This window comes from Oryctolagus cuniculus, chromosome 17 (assembly GCF_964237555.1).
Source record: "Oryctolagus cuniculus chromosome 17, mOryCun1.1, whole genome shotgun sequence".
NCBI classification, from domain to species: Eukaryota; Metazoa; Chordata; class Mammalia; order Lagomorpha; family Leporidae; genus Oryctolagus; species Oryctolagus cuniculus.
In genome coordinates this window covers 26,744,584-26,766,619 of record NC_091448.1, presented here as the reverse complement: position 1 = coordinate 26,766,619, position 22,036 = coordinate 26,744,584, and the positions used below count along the sequence as shown (strand labels likewise).

The 22,036-nt window shown below is 59.2% G+C and overlaps 1 long non-coding RNA gene across 2 annotated transcripts; it reads right to left on the bottom strand.

Annotated features, from left to right (window-relative positions):
• Positions 1-4,387: 4,387 nt before the first annotated feature.
• LOC108178550 (uncharacterized) lies at positions 4,388-9,963 on the bottom strand. Of its 2 annotated transcripts, XR_001795289.3 has the most exons (3): positions 9,587-9,907; positions 6,131-6,426; positions 4,388-4,615 (listed from the first exon to the last, which is right to left on the bottom strand). It is a non-coding gene; the product is annotated as an uncharacterized lncRNA (long non-coding RNA). The 2 variants fall into 2 exon arrangements; XR_011383506.1 differs by having other exon boundaries at positions 4,388-6,426; positions 9,587-9,963.
• Positions 9,964-22,036: the final 12,073 nt, after the last annotated feature.

Here is a 22,036-nt window from a genome sequence, read left to right as displayed (position 1 = left end):
TCCTGCTAATGTGCACCCTAGGAAGCAGCAGTGGTAGCTCAAGTACCTGGTTCCCTGTGGCCCATGTGGAAAACCTAGATTGAGTTCTTGTCTCCTGGCTCCAGCCGGGCCCAGCCCTGGCCATTGTAGGCATTGGTGAGTAAACCAGTGAATAAAAGATCTGTCTTTGTGGCTCTGTCCCTCTCTTTCTCTGTTCTGTTCTCTCTCTCCACACCCCCCTTCAAATAAATAAATTTTAAAAGGAGAGAGGGTGTCAACCAAGTAACCTAAAAAATGCTAGGCCTGACCCTCTCTGGATGCATGACCCTGCTCTGATTGGCCTGGTTTCATTGTCTACAGAGATAACCATGCAGGTCCTGGGCAGCCCAGATCCCACATGAGGCCCAGATAGCTGGTGGGTGGCATTTGATTATTTAAAGTTCCCATTTTATCAGAACAGCACTGTGTAAAACAAGCCAGATAGTTTAGCTCTTTGCAGGCAGAGCAGTGGCTCCACCCACACACAGAAAGGAGTTAAGATTTGTTTCAGGCCCCACCATAGAGGCTGGCAAGACAACCCCACCTCTGGGCAACGTCACTTGGAAGCTGCAGTTCTCAACTAGGCCAGGAGACGGCAGCATGGCCAAATCTCCCCAGAGCTATTTGAGGAATACACTTTTTTTTTTGCTTCTCCCTTTCATCTCAGGAATATTGAGCTCTCCTGGTGTATTTGGAAAGACATTTACCTGGGTAGGTGATTCTGATCCTCCGATTGGTAACATCTGCGTCAGAGGCACTGCGGAGGAGCCCAGCTGGGTTCACAAATGCCTGCTTTCCAGGGCAGAGAGCTTCATTCATTCCTAGCCAGTTACAGTGTGCGCCTGGTGACATGCCAGCAGGCTCACCCTGGCTCAGCCCAGGACTCTCCTTTTTGATTCATGGACAATTGAAGTTTAGGGTACTTTGAACAGAGCGCTACATTAAAAGTTTAGCGGGAATGTTTCATCTCCGATTAGTCTGTATTCGCTTGGCAAGGCTATTTTCTTGTGGTTCTTCATGTCTTAGAGACCATCAAGGAACACCTTCTCAGTAACTTGCTCGTAATGCTTTATAACAAGCGTGAGACTCAAGTCAGTGTATATAAATGGGTAGTGAACAGAGAGAACTAAATCAAGTATTGACATCAAATGCACAACGGTGGAATGGTGGCAGGTGGGGGAGGGATGCACTTTCTGCATGGTTAAAAAGCGTTATTCTTAAGGAGGCAAAATTCCATCTGGAGGTTTTTGCAGGACATGGCATGTGCAGAGACGTGCAAGGAGAGGGAACTGGTCTTTAGTGTCAGCAGTGGTGTCTTACACTAGAAAGAACAGACGAGGTCTGGGATCCTTGGAGCCTTCCCTCGCCAGAACCTTGACTTCTCTTCCTGCCATCTTTCCCCACCGAGCTTGCTCTGCTCCACCTTTGGCTGGGTCCAGGCGAGCGTCAGAGGTTGCTGGGAGTCGTAAATCCAGCCATGAATTTGCAGTGTTTGCGCTGGCAGTGTCTATGGAGGCAGGCTGTCATCCCCTAGCCATCCCAATTCCCTACTGGAGAGATTGCCTGGGGCTGGGAACCAGGGACAAGGAGCAAGAGAGAAGAGGGGCCCATACTCAACTCTTAGAGACGTCTCAAGCGTTGCCCTTCCTGGAGCAGTCTGGAGATGAGGAGAAACCAGTGGATGCCTCCAGGCAGGCCCCAGCTAGCTGAGACACAGTCCTGGGCTTCCTCCACTGAGGGGCTGGCAGACCACTGCACTCCCTGTTAAAGCTGTGTTTCTGTGGCTCCAGGTAACAGCCCAGCCTTCCAAAATCTCCTCTAGTGTGATAATGATGTGAGCCAGAAACCAAGTCGTGTGGCGAATCGGAAGGATAGCCCCTTCCTGCCGCTGAGTCTGCTTCCTTTATCTGCACATGCAGAGGCATGGCTGGGACACGCCCCGGGCTCCCTGTCGGGTGGGCCGTCCATGCCGAGTGCAGTTTGGCTGTGTGGACTCGTGGCCTTCATGCTGAACCAGCTCCCCATGGGCAGAGGGAGGGAACTCTGGCAGCCTGCCCCACGTGGTGCACGCTGCCACATATGGTGCTCCAGTTGGTCCTCCAGGCATCAAGAACTCTTATCAGTGGGAGGAGTGTTTCAGAGGAAGAGATGCCTGGGTTCCCGGCATCACGGACTGCCCTCCGTACCTCCCTGACCCTAGGAGGGGTTCTCCAGATCTGCTTGAGGATGGCATCAGAGCCTGCCAAGAACTGTTCTGCAGAGCGGAGGGGCTGGAATGCCAAGCTTGATTAGGGAAGATCCATGGTTTACAATACCACCCTTCCCACAGCAGCAAAGAGGAAAGCTGCCTGGCTAGGCAGAGATCTGGCTGTGCTCCCTCTTGAACACAAGGTGGCGCCATGTTAACAGGTGCCGGCCTTCCAGGTGTAGATCTCGAAGGCTGCCAGCCCCTCATCCCTCCCCTTCATCCTCACTGGGCTGCGACCCCAGGACGGCAGGCCAGGCCGGACCAAGCAGGGTGCCGCAGCGCCGAGGGTGAGATAAAGTAGCCTGGTCCTGTTTACAGGACAAGCAAGCTGGGGCCACGATGGCGGTTACCAAGCCGAGGGCAAAAGCCTAGAGCTCCTGACTCGGTTCAGAGGGTTCTACTAGGCTGCCCTGGGGTCTCCCAGCCTGGTCTCCCCTCCCCAGCCCTTTCCTTCGCTGCGGGCAGGGGAAGACACTTCTGCTCAGCTCCCCCACCCATGTAGCCTATTGCCCAAGGACCCAAAGGGCTGAGAGCCCGGGTCCATTGCTGATGGGCCGGGGTTGATGTGGGTGGGAGAACACTGACCCGGCGATGTAAAGTGAATTTTTGAAAGCATCCACACCACCAATTTCTGGTCTTTGAAGCTGCAGAGGCATTGCTGCCACCGCCGCCGCCATTGCGGCCTCTGCACTAGGCAAAAGGAAATGTCACGGAATCCACGTGGCGAGTGGCTTCAGCGGCTGCTGCGTCCAAGGCCGAGCACGAGCGGGAGTTATGTAACGCAGCAGGTCACAGCACCAGCCAATCCACGTGGACTCCCTGGGTCTTACAACTGCTGCTAGCAGCGGCAGGGGGTGGGGTGGGGGGTGGGGCAGCGGGTGGGGATTAGGGCCAGAGAGTCTGTGTGCCTGGAACCAACCTCCACGGGTGCCCCTGGGCCATCTCCTCTTCCCTGCCTTCCTCCACACGCAGCCCTGCACTGTTGTGAAGTGACAGGGTTGAGCCTTGTGGGTGCTACCCCCTCTGTCTGCCTCATGGTTCCACACACCCCACCAAGGTTAGCTGCAAGGGCTGTTGGGCCCCTTTGATGGAGGAGGGAGAGGAATGGGGGCGGCACCAAGTTGGTGGGGGCAGGTGAGGGCCCAGACTGTGGCCCCAGGGCAGAAGGCGGCTCAACTATGCTCCCCACTCTGAGGGAGCTGGCTGAGCTGGGGTGGATACGGGGTATAAAGCAACCTTGCCACCTCCCCGGGCCTCCCTGCAGTCAGGGCACCCAGAGGAGCTACAGCCAGCATGGGTTGCCCCCCGAGCTGAGGCACACACAGAAGAGGGGGCTCCGGCCTGGAGGAGGGGGCGCCTGGCAGCAGTGCTCACCAAGGACTCAGGGCTGCTCAGGCAGTGGGAATGCCTGGTGCACAGCCCCCCGCTCTGGGTCAGGGAGACAGCTCCCCCCACCCACCCACCATCTGGAGTCCCCGGGGCCCAGTTTCCCGTGTGGAGCTGCGGGCAGGGAGACAGCTTTGGGCACAGCTCCTAAGGAGCCTGGCCCGGGTGCATGCTGGGATGACACCCTGGGCAGGTAGCCTGGGGCAGGCGCAGGCTGCTTCCCTGGCTTTGGAGCCCCTGCAGGAGGGGGCTGGCAGCAGGTGGGCAGTCAGGGCTGGCCGGGCCCGGCTATGGAAGACGAGGTACAGGCCAGACAGCACAGGTCAGGAAGAAATTGCCAGTGGGGGGCAGAGAGGGGCCCCCAGGGAAGGGGCCCCAGGCTTTCCTCTCCTGCTCACCCCACTGATGTCTTCTGCCCCCACCGCCACCTTTGCAAAAGCAGCTGCTCACCTCCCCTTCCCCAAGACAGCTGGGGCCCAGAGGGTGCAGTGTGTGAGAAGTCCCAAGACCCTGCATGTGAGCAGTGCCAGAAAGCCCCCACTCCTCCCATCCCCCCACCCCCGTCATGGCCATGCATTGGTTACCGCCCTCTGTGGGGACCCCAGCATCTGGTACTCTTGGGATGCCTGAGCCAACCAGGCAGGGCTTGGGGGGGCGTCCAGGATGAGGCGGGGGGGGGACGGACTCCCATCTGGGGCCACCCACCAGACCCAAGGAACAAAGCAGAGACTTAACTTATAAGGGAATTTTTTAAAAAGATTTATTTGAAAGGCACAATTACAGAGAGGCAAAGGCAGAGAGAGAGGTCTTTCATCCACTGGTTCACTCCCCAGATGGCCACAATGGCCAGAGCTGAGCTGATCCAAAGCCAGGAGCCAGGAGCTTCTTTGGGTTTCCTACACAGGTACAGGGGCCCAAGCACTTGGGCCATCTTCTACTGCTTTCCCAGGGCATAGCAGAGAGCTGGATGGGAAGTAGAGCAGCAGGGACTCAAATCAGCACCCATATGGGATGCGGGCACTGCAGGTGGCAGCTTCGCCTGCTGCACCACAGCGCCAGCCCCAGGGAAAAGTTTTTGTAGAGGAGACACTTGACCTTCGGCCGCCAGGTGAAGGAGAGCCAGGCGGTGGCTATGTGGAAGGACCTGCCAGGTCCTGACATCGCCTCCAAGGGTTTCCTTGGCCATCCCCTTCCTCTGCATGTGACTGCTCCCCAACAAATCCCCTCCCCACCCCTGGGCTCTGAGGCCCAGGCTAAGGAGAGCCTGGAGAAGGGGTGGGTGGGGTGGAGCGCGTGGGGGTGGGGGAGCTGGGGTAGGTGGCATGGTGAGGGCCCAGGAGGTGGCCCGCTCCTTCCGGGCCTGCTTCTTCCTGGTTGAAAGAGTTGACAGAGAGCATGCAACTCGCTTAGAAGGCCTGCCCTGGATGGGGCGGGAACACCCAGATCGGTCCAGCAGGTCAGCTCTGTCACCACTCCGCAAAGGAAGGAGTCTGGCGGCCTCAGAGCTGGGGCTCAGCCGGGCCCGGGGCTCCTGGCAGCCGAGTCTTAGGCCAGGGCTTCTGGATCTTGGCGCAGCTGACAGCTGGGTGGGATCAGTCTCTGTGTGGCGCCTGTTGTGTGTGTTATGTATGCTGAGCTGCATCCTTGGCCTCTCTCCGCTAAATGCCAGTGTGTCCCCACCTGTCCCCCACGCTAAGTGTCCCCTGGGGACACAATCATCCCTATTTGAGGATTGTCCAGGAACCTGGATCTTCCAATGCTGAAGCCAGGACGACTGCTTTCTGTGCTGCTGCTTCCTTGGGGGAGGATGGGGTGGGGGGGGGGGTAACATCCCCTTTGAAAATCTGATGACAGCACAAGGCGGCCACTCAGGGCTCCAGGTGCTCCTTCCTGGCGGGAATGCCAAGTGCTGCCCGCAGGGAAGCAGGCCTGCATGTGAGCCGCTGAGTCAGCCTGCCCTCCCGCTGGGGCCCCCTGCGTCGTCGTCACGTGGAGGGGATGGGGGAAGAGACACCCGCCCTTTCTGGGCATCTGACTGTAGCCACACCCCTGCTCGCCCCAAGGCAGGCAGATGTGGCAGCCACAGGCTCAGCCTCACTCATCATCTCACAGATGGGTCCCCCCCCGACTCAGCCGGCTGGACGTGACCTGTGCTCGTCCCATCTCAGAAAATATTTGCTGTGGCTGAGTGACCTCAACCCTTACCCAGGCGCACCTGCCCCCTGAAGCCCATGAACTCAGGAGGTGGCCTTTTGTTCTGGGTTCCAGAATGTGATACTGGGGGGAGGGAGGGGCTGGGGAGGCGCTAAAAACAGCAGCACTTCCAAAGCCCTGGCTCTGTAGCGAGGTGTGGACACCTGGAACCCAATGCCAGATGTGAGCTCTCGGTCCAACTCGCCAGGCCTCAGTTTCCCTGTTTGTAAGATGGAGGAGCCGGGCTGGACGCCTTTCCTATGGTGTCTACGATGTACACCTTACCATTTAACTCACGCAGCCTTAGCCTCGTGTGACAGCTGAGGAAGCAGACTCAGAGAGCTGAAGTAATTTTCCCAAGGTCACACAGCCTGCAAGCTGAGGAGGCGGATCACGTGCCCAGCTCTGGCCGGGCGGCATTGTTGAGGATGGCAGTGGCTGGGGAGAGGGGGCCCCCGGCAGGGCAGGGCAGGGCAGTGAGTAGGCAGGAGGGTGATACAGGAGTTGCCTGCTGAGTGAGGAGGCGGGAGGACTGAGGATGACTCGGAGGTCTGGAGCTGGCGACTGGGACGGTGGCGGAGCTATTAATAGAAAAGGGCCGTCAGGAGGAGGAGCAGGTTTGGGGCTGGAAGATGGTGAGTTCATTCTTAGACACAGTGAAGCTGACGCGCTGACACTGGACATTCAGGCCGAGATCAAGCTACAGTGCCGGGAGAACACGGCAGCTACCTGATACCCACGCCACAGCCCCCTTACCAAAATCAGATCCCCTCACTGCTCACACGGCAGGGGCCCCACAGGATCCCGGGGCCCTGGGCGGAGGCTGCCTGGCAGGATCTACAACGGTGGTGCCCAAGGCCCAAGTTCAAGTCCCACACTGACCACTGGGGGGCACCACTGATGCATGCACTTGGTGCAGCTGCCCAGGGTGTTGGCTGCCTAGGGTGAACCTAGGGAAGGGGCCCAGTGGGATCTGGGGAGCCAGACACTCCTAGCAAGGGAGTCAGAGGGTTTTCCCCTTCTGTTGAGTGGGAAGGGGAGAGCTTGGCAGAGGCCCAGCGGCTGCTTCTCCCATCTCCCGGGCACCTGCCTTCCCACTGGAATCACCAACCTGGGTTCAAGTTCTGGTGACCTCAAAGCCAGGAGGAAGGACAGGGAGCCGGACCCCCTTCCCTGCATTGCCTTGACAACCAGGGCTCTGGGGGCTGGCCTGGGGGACGGTGAGTCCAAGCCCTTGGGCCCTGGAGCGGTGCAGCCGGGGAGCAGGCTCCCAGCTGTCTCCCCTGACATTTGCGTCAGCAGCTCTGCCCTTTGACTTTTAATTCCCGGGAGAGGAGGGCGGAGGCAGCCCTGTGATCAGGACTGATTATTTGTGATTCGATCAGACTCGCGGTTTATTGGAGGTTGAGCTGCCTCCTGCCCTCCCCTCTCTTCCCCCACCCAACACCCCCAGTTTTATGGCTGTGGTCTCCTTCAGAAGCTGGAAGAATGGCGAGCAGGTGTGATTCCTCTCTCTGGGGCTCCTGCTGGCTCACAGAGTGCCCTGCAGGAAGTCACACTTATAATAAAAGTGCTATGAGTTCCCCCAGAGAGAGGTGTCCACAGGCTGACGCCTAGCCCAAGCCCTGTGCTCTCTCGGGCCAGCCTCCTGCTCTGTTTGGGCTTGTTGGGACATGTCCCCAAGTGCGCCCAGCCCGGCCAGGGGCGCTAGGCTCCCAGCTGCCTGGGTTAGTGGGGGGGGGGGGCCTCGGAAGGGATGGGGGTGGGGCTCCCCAGGCCCCGGGGCCCCTCTGGCATCTGGTGTCCTTCTCTATCTGGCCAGGCTGGAGGGGCAGGCGGCCAGCGGGCACTTGCCTTCTCCTCCAATGGCCTGCACTATTTTGGACCCAGCCTCGGGGAAGCTGGGGGAGTGAGAGGTGGGGTTTTAGAGAACATTTCCTTCTGGCTCCAGGTCAGAGAGGAACTGCGGCTGCGGGGCTTGGAGATCGGGCCCCCAAGGCCTTCTCAGAATTCCCAGGACAGTTACTCGAATGTTCCTTCTGCCCGGGTTTCTGGGGATGCCTGGTCTCTGGGGCCGCAGGGGCTGGAGCTGGGCATGAGCCGCCAACCCGCCCCCGCCCCCACCCCCGCCCCCGGAGAAGTCCCCAGCTGTTCAGATGTCATCTCTCAATTCGCAAACAACCCCCTGCTCGCCAGCTCTCCAACAGCGGCTGCAGCGGCCAGCTCAGGGGTTCCCAGGCTTTCTGCTGTCTCTCATGACCAACCTTTCCAAAAAGACAATGTAGGATCTGACCCGGTCACCACTTTTCTATTTTGCTGAGTTAAGGGCATTAAAAGGAAATGTCAAAGGAGAGGCCCCTTGGAGCCCACACGGGCCTGAAAATGCATAGCTCAGATGAACGGGCCGTCTCTCGGGCCTGGTGCACCTAGCTCCAAGCAGACCCCACTCCACTGTCCTTATTTTCATCATTTTGCCTTGGGCAGGGGAGAACAGGGCTGCAGCTGGCTCCAGGCATCTATGCGTGGCCTCGTGCTCCAGGAACCCACGGTCCCTTGCACTGCTCAGCCTGGCCCCTGTGCCAAGGGCAGCTGGCTTGGCCTCGGGGCCCCCTCCCCAACACTCTCCTTCCGGCTTCCTTCTGTGCCAGCCACTTCTGCTGCTTCCCATGCCCCCAGTATCAGCAGGAGGGGAAGGTGGGGTGCGGAGCCCACCCAGCTCCCAGCTCTGGACAGGTCCTCCCTGGGAGAAGCCACACGGTCACCAGCGGCTTTGCAGAGACAGACGGCTGCTGTGCAAGGTGCCGGGCCTGGGGCTCAGAGAGGCCAGCGTGTCGGCCGCCTCCCGGCCGTGTGATCGGAGGCCAAGCCCAGAACCGCCCTCCCTAAGCTTCAGTTTCTCGTCCTATAAAATGGGTCTATGAAGTCCTCATCACAGGGCTTGTGCGGGGATTAAATGAGTGTTTGTGAAAGTGCTTTGAGAACTCCACCGCAGAGGCAGGGGTGGTGATTACTATTATTATGGGAAACTAGTAAATGGCCAAAGACAGAGCAGGCCCGGAGCTGAGCTCAGCTCCTGGGTACAAAGGCAAGGCTCACACCCACCCGAGACAGGGCCCTCCGGCCCCATAAGGGAGCCGCGCCCCACAAAACCAAGACAGCCTGCGCTGGACAGAGGGCCCGCCACCCAGTGAAGAGGCTTCCGTCTACCACGTGGTGATTGATGCCTGCTCTCCACCCCCGAATCGTACAGCAGTGTGTGTGTGGAGGGCTCCTCAAGTAGTTACCCCTGGGGGCCGGTGCGTGGCACAGCGTGTGAAGCTGCCACTTGCGACACCGGCATTCTATGTGAGCGCCGGTTTGAGTCCTGGCTGCTCTGCTGCCGATCCAGCCTCTAATGTGCCTAGGAAGTCCTTGGACCCCTGCCACCCACATGGGAGACCCGGATGGAGTTCCAGGCTCCTGGCTTCAGTCTGGCCCAGCCCTGGCTGTTGCAGCTTTTAGGGAGCGAACCAGCAGATGGAAGATAGCTCTCTGGCTCTCCCTGCTCCCCCACCCCTACCCCATTGCTCTGCCTTTCAAATAAGATGTTTGCCTGGGTGGCTGTTGAGAGGAGTGTAGCTGTCACAGTGCGCAGTGTGACAGAGCAGCTGCCTTTAAGGGCCGCCCTGCCCCCACCACATCCTTGGGGGGCACAGAAGGAAACCCGCTGAACCCTGTTCCCAGTCCAGGTCTCCCACTCACCCCAGCTCGGTGGCCGCCTCTCAGAGCCTCGGCCTCCTCTGTAAACGGGGTGGCCGTGGGCTTCTCTGCGGTCACATGTGAGGACACCCGCAGAGACGGCGCCTCGCGGTGGGGCTGCCTCCACCCCCTGCGGAGTGCAGCTGCAGCCTCTGCCCTGAGCAGAGGCCAATGGGCAAGTCTCTGGCCCAGCCAGGCCCCTGCTCCCCGCCCCCTGTCCCCAGCTGCTCAGTTGTCATGAAGTCATTGCCACCTTCCCCAGCCTGCACCCCCCTCCCCCCGCTGACATCCCATTTTGCAAAAAGGTCGGAAAAGCCGCTGACGCTTCCAGACCCTGAGTTCACTGACTGGTCAGGGCTGACGGCCACAGGCTGACCCCGTGGGCGTGGGGGGTGCAGGGAGAGGGAGAGGCACTCCTCTCAGGCCTGCCTAGCTCCTCAGTCTCCCCCCACCCCGAGGCTCTCCCCCAACAACCCCTGCACCCCTACGGACCTCAGCAGGCCCTGCACACTGGAGACACGCACACAGGGACACAGGCGCACAGGCCACTCGGGGCTCTGCCGCTGGCCCAGGCCACACCCCGAGGCTGAGCTGGTCATGGAGGGGCAGGGGTCACGGGTCTAGACCAGAACCACAGGCAGCCAGAGCTGAAACCCGCCACAGAGCCGAAGTCCCAAGTCCTTCAACGCGCCTGAGGGCGTGGCACAAAGGGAGACAGCACCCCTCATTGCCCCCACCCTCATCTCCCGGTCCTGGGCACAGCCGGCTCCTGGCTAATCCTGGACCACGGCCTCCTGCACTATGACTCCCAAGACTGGGTGCTGGGTGAGGTTTCCACCCTCTGCCCTGTGGGAGCTTGGGATGTTGGTGCCCACTCACCTGGCCTCTGTCCCTCCCCCGCACCCATGCCTGCCCCAGTCTCCCCTCCTGGGCCTCACACATCAAGATCTCACCAACTGCCTGCAGTGGGGCTCCATCAGGGGACCCCAGCTCTGGGTATGGTCGGCGCTCCGCAGCTCCACCAGGAGTTTGGGGGGTGGTGCCCGGCAGCTAGTAGGTGCCCAGCAAAACTTGTAGTAGGAATGAATGAACGAACGAATGAATGGGCAACCTTCCCACGGGGGCCTCCCCCAGACCATGGGGTGGGGGAGCTGAGGCCTGGGAGGCGGAGCCGTCCTCAGGAGGTGCGGGCAGCCTGCCAGGGTGGGCAGAGCGACCCTCACTGCCCCTGTGGGCCTGAGCGGCACCTGGCAGGAGCAAGGTCGCGGGGAAGCCGCCGGAGCCCAGCGCGGCCTCCTCACCCCTGGCTTGGGAGAGGGCGTCCCCTTCGGGCAGCCCGGCCTAGGGAGGCCTAGCTTGTCAATAAAACGGCCGCCCAGAATAGATCAGAACATTTGCAACCTAGGAAGCAAGGGAACAGGATCGCCCCTGCCCTTCCCCCACCCGCAGCCGCCTCCCGCCGCTCCCGCGTGGCCCGCCCGCGACTCCGGGTCAACATCCTGCTTCCTGCGGGGCCCTCCCGGGAGCGGCGCCGACCAGGGCGCACACAGGGCTGTTTGTCCGCCGTGGGCGGCGGCGGAGACGACGGGCGAATCGCCGCGGATCGCGGGCCCGGCGCTTATAAATAACCTCGGTCCGCCGCCCCCGCCCGGCGCTGGGCTCGGGTGGATTACCGCCCCCTCCCGCGGACTGCGGGAACCTGAGCCCTGAGACCGAGCGGAGCGCGGCGACCTAGGGGGCTGGTGCGCAAGGTCAGACCAGGCCCCTGCCTCCCTGCCGTCTGCTAGGGTCGGGGCTGGGCCGCTGGAGATCCCTCCCAGCACCACCGGCACCCCCAAGGCCCGGCAGGTGGAGGGGGGCCGCAGGACGTAATCCAGGGACACAGCCCTGCTCTTGGCTGTGGGCTGGGAGGCCCGCCTGCAGCCACGCCGGGCTCCGAGCCAGCCGCGGAACTTTACCCTGGGCCCCAGTCTGTGGCTTCGCATAGGGGTGGGGCCACTGATGATGCCCTTAAGGGGGCACCTGGCTGTGCACCAGCAAGGGGGGCCTGTCCTCTCTGTCTCCCCTTAGCACAGAAATGGGCAGTGACTTCACCTGTTCTAGGCGGTCAGTTATCTCCTGCATGTCTTCCTGGAGGTGAGCACACACACCGGATCGCACACATCCCAAGCGTACAGCCGGGTGCATTTGCACAGGCTGAGGGTGGCCGTGCAGCCAGCGCCAGACCACAGGGAGCACCTCACCAGTACCCTGTGTCCCCAAGCCCCTTCCACTCAGGGGCTGTGAAGGAGCCTCTCCGCTGACTCCTGCCCATAGACCCTGTGGCCGCTTCTAACCTGTGCATAGGTGGAGGCCTTATGGGACCCTGCTTTCTGCTGGGCTCACCTGGGTGTGGTGAGGTTGGTCTGTGCTGTCACGGGCAGGCGGGGGCGGGCCGTCCTCAAGCTGGGAGCCTGCTGCTGTGCGATGCTCTCGTAACCTGTTCACCTGTTTGACAGTTGGTGGACGCTTGGGGCAGGCTCCAGGCCCTGGCTGTCACGAACATTCTAGAGCCTGAGTACTGAACCCACGGACACCTTGTTGTTGAGTGTGTGCCTAGGAGAGGAACTGGGGGTGCCCGGGTGCCTGTCTGCTCTGCTTTGGAAGATAATGAGGGGCTCTTCAAAAAGTTTGTGACAAATGGAATTAAAAGGGACGACCATGGTGCTGCCAAAATATCATAAAATCCATGCATGCCAGGGCTGGCGCTGTGGCCTAGTAGGTTAAGCCTCCACCTGTGGCACCGGCATCCCATATGGGCGCTGGCTGGTTCATGTCCCCAGCTGCTCCTCTTCCAATCCAGCTCTCTGCTATGGCCTGGGAAAGGAGTAGAAGATGGCCCAAGCTCTTGGGCCCCTGCATCCGCATGGGAGACCCAGAGGAAGCTCCTAGCTCCTGGCTTTAGATTGGTGCTGCTCTGGCCGATGTGGCCATCTGGGGAGTGAACCAGTGGTTGGAGACCCTCTCTCTCTCATTCTCTCTCTCTCTCTCTCTCTCTGCCTCTGCTTCTCTGTAACTCTGTCTTTCAAATAAATGAATAAATCTTTTTTTAAAGAAAAATATGAAAAAGAAACTGCATGGACTTAAAGATCTTTTGTACCAAATCAATTTCTTTAAAGATTTATTTTATCTATTTGAAAGAGTTACAGAGAGAAGTAGAGACAGAGAGATCGATCTTCCATCCACTGGTTCACTCCTTAAATGGCTGCAACAGCCAGAGCGGGGCCAATCAGGAACCAGGAGCTTCTTCCAGGTCTTCCATGCTGGTGCAGGGGCCCAAGCACTTGGACCATCCTCCAATGCTTTCCTGGGCACATCAGCAGGGAGCTGGGTCAGAACTGGAGCAGCCGGGACTCAAACCAGTGCCCATATGGGATACCGACACTGCAGGCCAGGGCTTTAACCTGCTGAGCCACAGCACCAGCTGCCCCAAATAAATTTTTTTTTTAATTTATTTGACAGATAGAGTTAGATAGTGAGAGAGAGAGACAGAGAGAAAGGTCTTTTTTCCGTTGGTTTACCCCCCAAATGGCCATTACGGCCGGAGCTACGCTGATCTGAAGCCAGGAGCCAGGTGCTTCTCCTGGTCTCCCATGGGGTGCAGGGCCCAAGCACTTGGGCCATCCTCCACTGCACTCCCGGGCCACAGCAGAGAGCTGGCCTGGAAGAGGAGCAGCTGGGATTAGAACCCGGCACCCATATGGGATGCTGGTGCCACAGGTGGAGGATTAACCAAGTGAGCCACAGTGCCAGCCCCACCAAATCAATTTTTTAAAAAAGATTTAATTGTTTATTTGAAGGGCAGAGCAAGAGAGAGATCTTCCATCTACTGGTTCACTCCCCCAAATGGCCACAACAGCCAGGTCTGGGCCAGCCGAAGCCAGGAGCCAGGAACTCCATCCAGGTCTCCCACGTGGGTGGCAGGGGTCTAAGTACACGGGCCACCTTCTGCTGCTTTCCCAGGCGCATTAGCAGGGAGCTGGATTGCAAGTAGGAGCGCCAGGACTCAAACTGGCGCTCCAATAGGGGAAGCCACTGTCACAAACAGTGGTTTAACCCACTGCACCCCCAGCCAGACTGCACCCCCAGAGCTCAAAGTGAGACGTGAGGATGATGAGTACACAGTTGATTGCCGTCAGGCCAAACGAGGGCTGGATCTCGGAGGACAGGTGCGTGGGCCCTCAGGAGTGGATGGGTGTTAGGCAGGAGGCGGCTGCAGCCGGACTTCGGACTCTTCCCTGCGGGCCACTGACAGGTTTCAGCCTGAGCGTGAGCAAGATTGCACTGGGCTCCTGCAGCAAAGGCTCCTGGGGAGAACTTCAGAGGGCCCGAGTCCATGAGCACGATGGGCAGTGGGTGGGGAGCAGAGGGGGACCGGGGAGATGGCGCCGCGGCGCCCTGGAGGGACCTGGGCTTAGTTGATTCTGAGTGTGTGGGGGAGCTGACATGAGGTCTCTGCCTCACATAAGACTGGGGTAGGCACGCGGGGGCCTTTTGGGTTTTGGTGAATTCCCTTCCCACCTGTAGCACAGGTGGGTTCTCCGTGTGTCTGAGATCTTCTGCCAGCCCAGCTGGGTGGACCCGAGCCAGTCCTGGGGAGCCCTGGGGAGGTGGGAGGTGGTCATGCGCTCATCCAGGAAGTACTGCCGCAGCACCGGCTGTCTGGGTGTTCCCGGTGCCAGGGTTACCTGGTGGACAAAGCAAAGGCCTGGTCCTCCTGTAGCGCGGTTCTCGTGGGCAAGACTTTGCTCTGCAGGAGGAAGCAGTGTCAGAAAAAGGCAGCGGCCGGGCCAGGGGCTTGTGGATGCCCCTGGTGTGTGGGAGTGTTTCAGATAGACTGGCAGGGCAGGCCTCTCTGAGGAGGGGACTTGTGAGCCAGTGCAAAGGCCCCGGGGCAGACCCCTGTGGGAAGACTGGAGTGCGGACCAGTCAGTGGGGGAAAAAGTGGCAGAGCTGAGGTGAGCCAGTTCGTTCCTGGAGGTGAGCCTGGTCATGTCTGTGTTTGAGGGGTCACTCCTGCTGCTCTGAGAACAGGCTGGGAGGGGCAGGTGGGAGGGGCTCAATTGAGAAGGGTGTGGCCCGGACCAGGGAGGAGACGGTGCAACCTGCCACTCCAGGGCAGTGCGAGGGTGGAGCCTGGACCTGAAGTGGCTGATGGCAGAAAGGGCTCTGGTGGGTGCTGGCCACCAAGCTGTGAAACCCGGGGCCAGCTCCCTCCTCCTCCTCCTCCTCCTCATTGCCCAGCCCCTCCTCTCCCACCCCGCTCCCTTCTCCCCTTCTCTGCCCCCTTCCCTCTCCTCTCCACCTGTCCTGTTTCAGGAGCCCAGTGACCTCATGCTGTGGCCAGGACCCAGGCACTGGCAGCTGAGGAAACAGAAGACGTGACCCCCAGGTCCCACGGCAGGCAGCAGAGGGCTGCAGAGAAAGCCCCGCCCTCGTCTGGGGCCTCGCTGGGGTTTGTGGTCGGTCTCGGCACTGTACAAGTACAAGGCAAAGCCAAGGGCTCCTGGGGGCTCAGGATGTGGAGCCAGGTGTCCCTTGGAGTTGAGGGCCGGCTCCTGGGTCCTGTGGAGGAGTCATGCTACAGGGCCTCAGCAGACACAGGTCCACGCCCATTGCCTCCCGACGGCGGTGCCAGGTGCTCAGGGCTGGGCTGAGAGGGCGGCTCTCGTCTCACACACCCAGCCCACCCTCACCCCCTGGCTCCTCCAGACTGCCGCGGGTCAGATGAGCAGGTAGCCTCCTCAGCATCATCCTATCCCTGTTCACCCCCGCCCCGCCCCGTCTCCAGTCTGGACGCTCCTGCGTAAGCCCCTCGCCCGCCTCCCACTGCCGCCCACCTGATCTAAGCCAGGGCAGGTGCTCCCTGGATTCTGACTGTAGTGACTGCCCTTGCCCCCCACAATGTCCCCAGCACAGGAGCCCAAGTGGCTGTATTCCCAGGAGAGTCAGATCCGATTACCTGTCTGCTTCGCCTGCCCATCTGCAGAAAAGCCCGAATCAGATGGCCTCTCTGGCACCTGGATCTCCTGTGCCTCTCCCACGTGGGCTCCTAGTGCCGCTGGCCTGGCTCCAGCCGCACAGGATCACGCAAAATGTGTGCCTGCCTCAGGGCCTTTGCACATGTTTCCTCCTCTCCTCCAGCTCCCCCACCTCCTCGCCCTCTTTAGGCTCAATATTCCTCCACTCACCCTGAATTGACAAGTAAAGATCACACCCACGTAGAGACCTTGGTCTCTACTATTTTCCCAATAAAACAATACAAGGATCCTTGGAGAAACAGTAGATTCTAGGACTGAGGCAGGAAATGTACAAGATGAGCCTGGAGCTGAAAGTAAGCAAGGGCTTAAAAGAACTGGGGGAGAGGGGCAGCGCTGTGGTGTAGCGGGTAAAGCTGCCGCCTACAGTGCCATATGGGCGCTGGTTCAAGTCCTGGCTGCTCCACTTCCGATCCAACTTTCTGCTGTGGCCTGAGAAAGCAGAAGATGGCCCAGGTCCTTGGGCCCCTGCACCTACATGGGAGACCCAGAAGAAGCTCCTGGCTCCTGGCTTCAGATTGGTGCAGCTCTGGCTGTTGCAGCCATCTGGGAAGTGAAAGAGCGGATGGAAGATCTCTCTCTCTTTCTCTGCCTCTATGTCTCTGTAGCTCAGCCTTTCAAATAAATAATCTTAGAAAGAGAGAGAGAAAGAGAGAGAACTGGATTGATGGCGGCATGTCACAGGGACCCAGGCGCCAACTGAGAGATCTTCCAACAGCAAAAGCTGGAGCAGTTAAGTAATGGGATGAAGTATGATTGGGTGATAGCCAATTATAAAGCAAATATCTATGAGTCCATTATAAATAAGTGATCGAATTAAGAAGTAGGGGAGAAGATAGTTTCTATCTGGTACGGGAGAGGTCCATGCAATTCCTAAAACGGGAGTGGGCCTAACTGCCACTCCTTAAGAGCAGAGTGTGGGGGCCGGCGCCGTTTCTATCTGACTTCCACGCATCAAACCCGTGTGCTTTGTCGGTGATCTCCTAACTCTCTAGAACGTAAGCTCCCTAAAAGTTTCTGTCTCTTCAGCACTCTAGCCCCAGCACCTAGAACAGTCTACAGATAGTAGGTGCTTAATAAATATTTGTTCAATGATAAATTTCTAAAGATAGTCACTATTAGTTTTTCCAGTTTTTCCCTAGGCCGAGATACATTTATTATCATTTTAAAATAAACATAAGATTATAATGTTATCTGCTCCCTTCACATAATAGAGCCTGATTATTTTTCCGTGTTATTCCTTTACAACGTCATCTGCTAGGCCGTGCTGATGTCTGCAGCCCCAGCAAATGCTTGAGTTAAGAGGAGAAGGCTTTGGGGTGCCTGCTTCTCTCTGCCGGCTCCGCCTTGCCGCCACGTGGGCAGAACAGCTGGAGCGGCGCCAGGCCTGGCCGAGGCCGCTCCCGCCCTCTGACATCAGCTCCGTGGGCAGCAGGTCCTGCTTCTCGGTGAACCCGGTGCGTCAGGGATTAAATAGCTTTCGCAATCCACCAGCTTGTCCTCGACCCGCCAGAGGCCAGGACACGTGCCCAGACCTCAGGCCAGCTCAGACCCAGTGGGGAGCACCTTCCTTGCACGCAGCTGGGGTGGCCCAGCCGCAGAGAGACCTCCCACAGTTGGCCATGGCTCAGCCACAGGACCCGTGGTCACGGCCCGGAACACCGTGGAGAGCTGACCTGGGGGACGGTTTGGAGGCTGGGGGCTGGGAGACCAGCTGCCCGGCCAGCTAGTTTCCTGGTAGGAACTGGGCAGCTCTGGGGGGCTCTGTATGTTGGGGGCAGGAAACACCATGACGGGGTTGGGAATGGGGGAGAAGCAAGGGGTCTCCTTGTGTCCCGGATGCCACCTGCTTCAAAATCCAGCCACTTGTCCTCCTTGGGGGGAGCAGTGCAAAGGCCCTCCCCCAGGCTCTGCTAGAAACATGAGTGCCGGAGATAACGAGATTCGAAGTCTGGGTGAGCCGCGGCTGAGCGTGTTTGAGTCCTTTCTGTGAACAGCAAGTTCATCCCCACCCCCACCGGCCCCACGGCCCCGAGCAGGCGCGGAAGCCACTGTGGCCTTCACGGGTGCTGCGCTTGAGCGTGTGTGTGTGTGTGTGTGTGTGTACGTGCGTCTGAGTGCGCGGGCGTGTAGTGTGTGCTCGTGTGTGTGCACACGTGTGCCTCCATCTGTTCTTGGGTGGGTTTTGTGTGCTTGCCTTCTTGGCTGTGAGCTCCCGGGTACTTGTGTGGGTGTGCACCAGGGTGTGTGTGTGTGTGTGTGCGTGTGCGCGCGCGCACACCGAGCTGCTTCTACGTAAGTGCTCCCAAGGGGAGAGGTGTGTGCACGCTCTGCGCTCCTGTGTGTCCTGTGCTCATCCCTATGCTGCGTGCCTAGGGGAAGGCACAGCTGTGCCCAGGAACCAAGCTCTGAGAGAAGTGTTGGCCCCACACACCTGCTTGGCCAGCCATGCCCTCCCTCCCCTTCCGCCACCGCCCAGGCCACCTGCACACCCTCTTGTTGGCAGGACTGGGGTTTGTTTTGCTCTGCTAATCTCTTGCAGGTGAGGGGGCCTCTCCTTTTCTCACACCTTGCGCTCACTCCTGCATCCCGGGTCTTTTTCCCCCACGGTGCCGTCTCCCACCTTCCCTAGCTCTCCGTGGCTCCCCAGCCCCTCGGACGTTCTGGAAGCAAAGAGCTTCCGGGCCGACCCCTTTTTGGTAAAAGCTGTGCTTGAAACACCTGCAGGGAGAGTCGCTGTGCACCTGAGCACGGGAAAGGTGCCAGCAGTCCTGTGCCTTTGGTTCCACACGGGGTTCCGGAGATGACTGCATCGTGGACACTGATCTGTGATGACCACACCTGGGTGACATCAGGGATCCTCAGTGGGGACGGCGGCAGACCGGCATGTGCTGCAGGCCATGTCCCCTGGGGGCGGGCTGCCCCCTGCTGCTGCTCTGGCACCAGTGACTGTGCTGTGCAGGTGGGCAGGGCCCACAGGAGGGGGAAGACATCCTGGTCCTACTCATCGGGCACCCACGGGGAGCTGTAGCCCTTGCCCGGAGAGAGACGTCAGAGGACACTTCTCCAGGTGTGGCTGACACCTCCTGCTGAGCCTCCTGGCCTCAGAGCTGGCCGCGTGGCAAGGCACCTCCTGCAGAGACTGTCCCTCCATGTGGGTAAGGGGGACCCTTGGTGTCCGAGTGAACCCTGCAGACCTAGCCCAACCCCCCAGTCTTGCCACGTTCTCCTGAAATTCAAAAGACTTCAAAACACAGTGATCAGACACCTAGAAGCCCCTGGTAGGGCAGAAGTGGGGGGTGCAGTTCCCCTCCTGACCCCACCACAGCCAGGGGACTCCCTGCTCCCCCGCCTCCCATAACATTAGAAGCAAATCTTCAAAATTAGGCACAAGTAGGGACTGGTGTTTGGTGCGCTGGTTAAAGGCACCGTGTGTGCTGCGCACATCCCACACTGGAGTGCCTTCTCCTCCCAGCTCCCCACTGGTGCACATCCTGGCTCAAGGACTTGGGTGCCTGCCACCCACACAGGAGACCAGGGTGGAGTGCCAGGCCCCTGGCTTCAGCCTGGCCCGGCCCCAGCTGTTGTGGACATTTGGGGACTGAGCCAGCAGATGGAAGCTCCCTCTCTCTGTCCCTCTATCCCTGTCTCTGTGTCTCTCTGACTTCCACATACCGTGAACACAAATAAAAAATTAAATCATGAAAGTAATATAGAGACACAGTCCCTTTGTACCATTCACATAATATGGAAGTAGAATAAAAAAAAAGTCTCTTCCTCTGTGAGCCCACACCCCGCTCTGGCCCCACCCAGAGGTAACCCAGTTAACTGTTCACCGACCTTAAGAAACGTAATGGGGGCCGGCACTGTGGTGCGGCGAGTTAAAGCACTGGCTTGCAGCGCCGGCATCCCATATGGGCTCTGGGTCCAGTCCCGGCTGCTCCACTTGCGATCCAGCTCCCTGCTAATGCACCTGAGAAAGCAGCAGAGGATGCCCAAGTGCTTGGGCCCCTGCACCCACGTAGGAGAGCAGAGGAAGCTCCTGGCTCCGGGCTTCAGCTTGGCTCAGCCCCTGCTGGCCCTTGAGGCCATTTGGGGAGTGAACCAGAGGATGGAAGATCTCTCTCTCTCTCTCTCTCTCTCCCCCTCCCACCAACTACTCTGCCTTTCAATTAAAAAAAAAGAAAAAGAAAGAAACACAAATGAAACCACTCTGTATCTTTCTATGACTTGCATTTTCTAAGAAGAAATTTAAGCATCTTATCCAGCTACCACATTTTTGTTAAGGTTCCACTGCCCTGCCATTCGGACCTCCCCGCTGACGGGCGCGAGGGGTCCCGTCTCTGGCTATTCCAGGATACACAAGGCGATGAGAAACCGCTTTCAGCAGATCTCTGCGGGACACGCGTGTGAAAAGTGGACTCCTGCGCCCGGCACACAGGGATCAGAGCAGCACAGACCCGGGGGGGAGGAGGCAGAGGTGCTGAGCCGGCCCTGGGGCCTGCGCCCCCGTGAGGCTTCGCGGGCCCCGCTCGGCTCAGGGCGGACCCAGCGCGGCCGTGGCGGCTCTGCCCGCGGCCCCCGCGCCCGGGGGGAACCAAAAAAAGCCGGCGCGTGGTGCGCGCGCGAGCGGCGCGGGGCCCCGGCGCTGCCGTTTTTAGTGCGCTCGGAGCCCAGAATACAGACTTCGTCACCCCCAGGAAACGCGGCCGGCGTATTTTTGGTTGCATAAGCGAACGAGATTAGAAATCTGGAACGCGCTCCAGACCTTTGGATGCGAGCGCTCGGCGCGTGCGGGAGGCCAGGGGAGAGACAGATGGGGATTAGGCGAGGTGAGCATCAGGAGAGTAATTTCCTCTTTTAATTTGGGTTCCATCGACCAGCACAGGGGTTTGAGCCGCCCGGTTACGTAAGCGGCGGCGCCGGGGCCCAGCTCTGATAAGCGGCGGCCCCCGGCCCCGGCTGGGCCTGCTCAGCGGGGCTATTGTTAGCCCTGCTCAGCACAGCAGTTCTCGGGGAGGTGGCCACACAGCTTGCAATTTGCAGTCCGGGTTGGAACTGCAACCGGTTCGGTTTCGCAGGCTCAGTACGGATGGCCCTTGCAAGATCGTGAGATTGTACAAAAGTGGAAGCTACCAAAATGATTAGCATTGTGCACGGTCCCTGGAGCAGTCACATTATAGAGGAGTGTTAAAAAAAAAAAAAAGTGGGTGGGGATGAAGAAAAGGAAGATGTCCCAGGCATAGAATTAAGGGGAAAGAGCTCGTGGTAGGACAGCAGCGACACCAGCAGTGTGAACTCAAAGACAACACACACCAGGTCTCCCCGGCAAAGCTCTTTCTGTCTGAGATGCACCTGTCCCTAAGCTCTTTCTGTCCCGGAGACGCACCTGCAGGTAGGGGTGTGTAGAAGCCCATGAGTGGGGGCACAAGGGAAGTGACCCGGGCGGGGCTCTGCCTTGTCAGAAAGCAAGGAAGGAAGCAGGCATCTGTCACAGTGCCTTAAGCTGCCACTTGGGCTACCTGTCTCTGTGCCTGGGTTCAAGCCCCGCCTCTGCTTCCTAGTCAGCTTCCTGCTGGTGCGCATCCTGGAGGCAGTCTGTGACAGCTCAAGTCCTTGGCTTCCTGTCACCCACATAGGAAACCTGAATTGAATTCCTGGTTCCTGGTTCCTGGCCCCTGACTCCTGGCTTCAGCTTGACCCAGCCCTGGCTGTTGTAGGCATTTGGGAGGTAGTTAACCGGTGGGTGGAATATCTGATGTTTCTCTCTCTCTCTCTCTCTCCCCCTTCAAATAAAAAAATAATAAACAAATGGATAAAGCACCAGGGGATTATGGAGCAGCAGGTGGGGAGTGGGGAGGACCTTGCACCTGCGCCAGCGGTGGGCTGAGAAGACGGGGCCGTAGCTTCGGAGCCTCAGTCTTCCTCCACCGGACCACTGCCCTGCCAAGTGTCCTCAGTGTGCTAACTTGTTACAAAGCCATAGTATCGAAAGGGGGGTCGCTCTGTGCCAGGCATTTGCCCATAGAGGGGCGCAGTAACGAAGAAGCATGGTCTCTGCCCCCAATAAACTAACAGTTTAATGGAGAAGCCAGACACAAAGCAGGTAATTACGAAATAATGTGGTAAGCGCCACGAGGGAGTCATGCACAGCTAATGTGTGCGCCGAGCTGAAGAGTCTGTAATCTAGGCTGGGTGGGGTCCAAAAAGGTTTCCTGGAGCTGGTGACATTGAACTAGCTTTGAAAGATGAGTAAGGGTTGACCGGGTAAGAGAGGTGGGGGTGGGGAGGCATTCCAGGTAGGACTGGGCCCTGAGGCTGGGCAGGGCCCCCAGGCCATGGAGGCTGTGAGGGCAGCCTGGACAGACAGAACGAC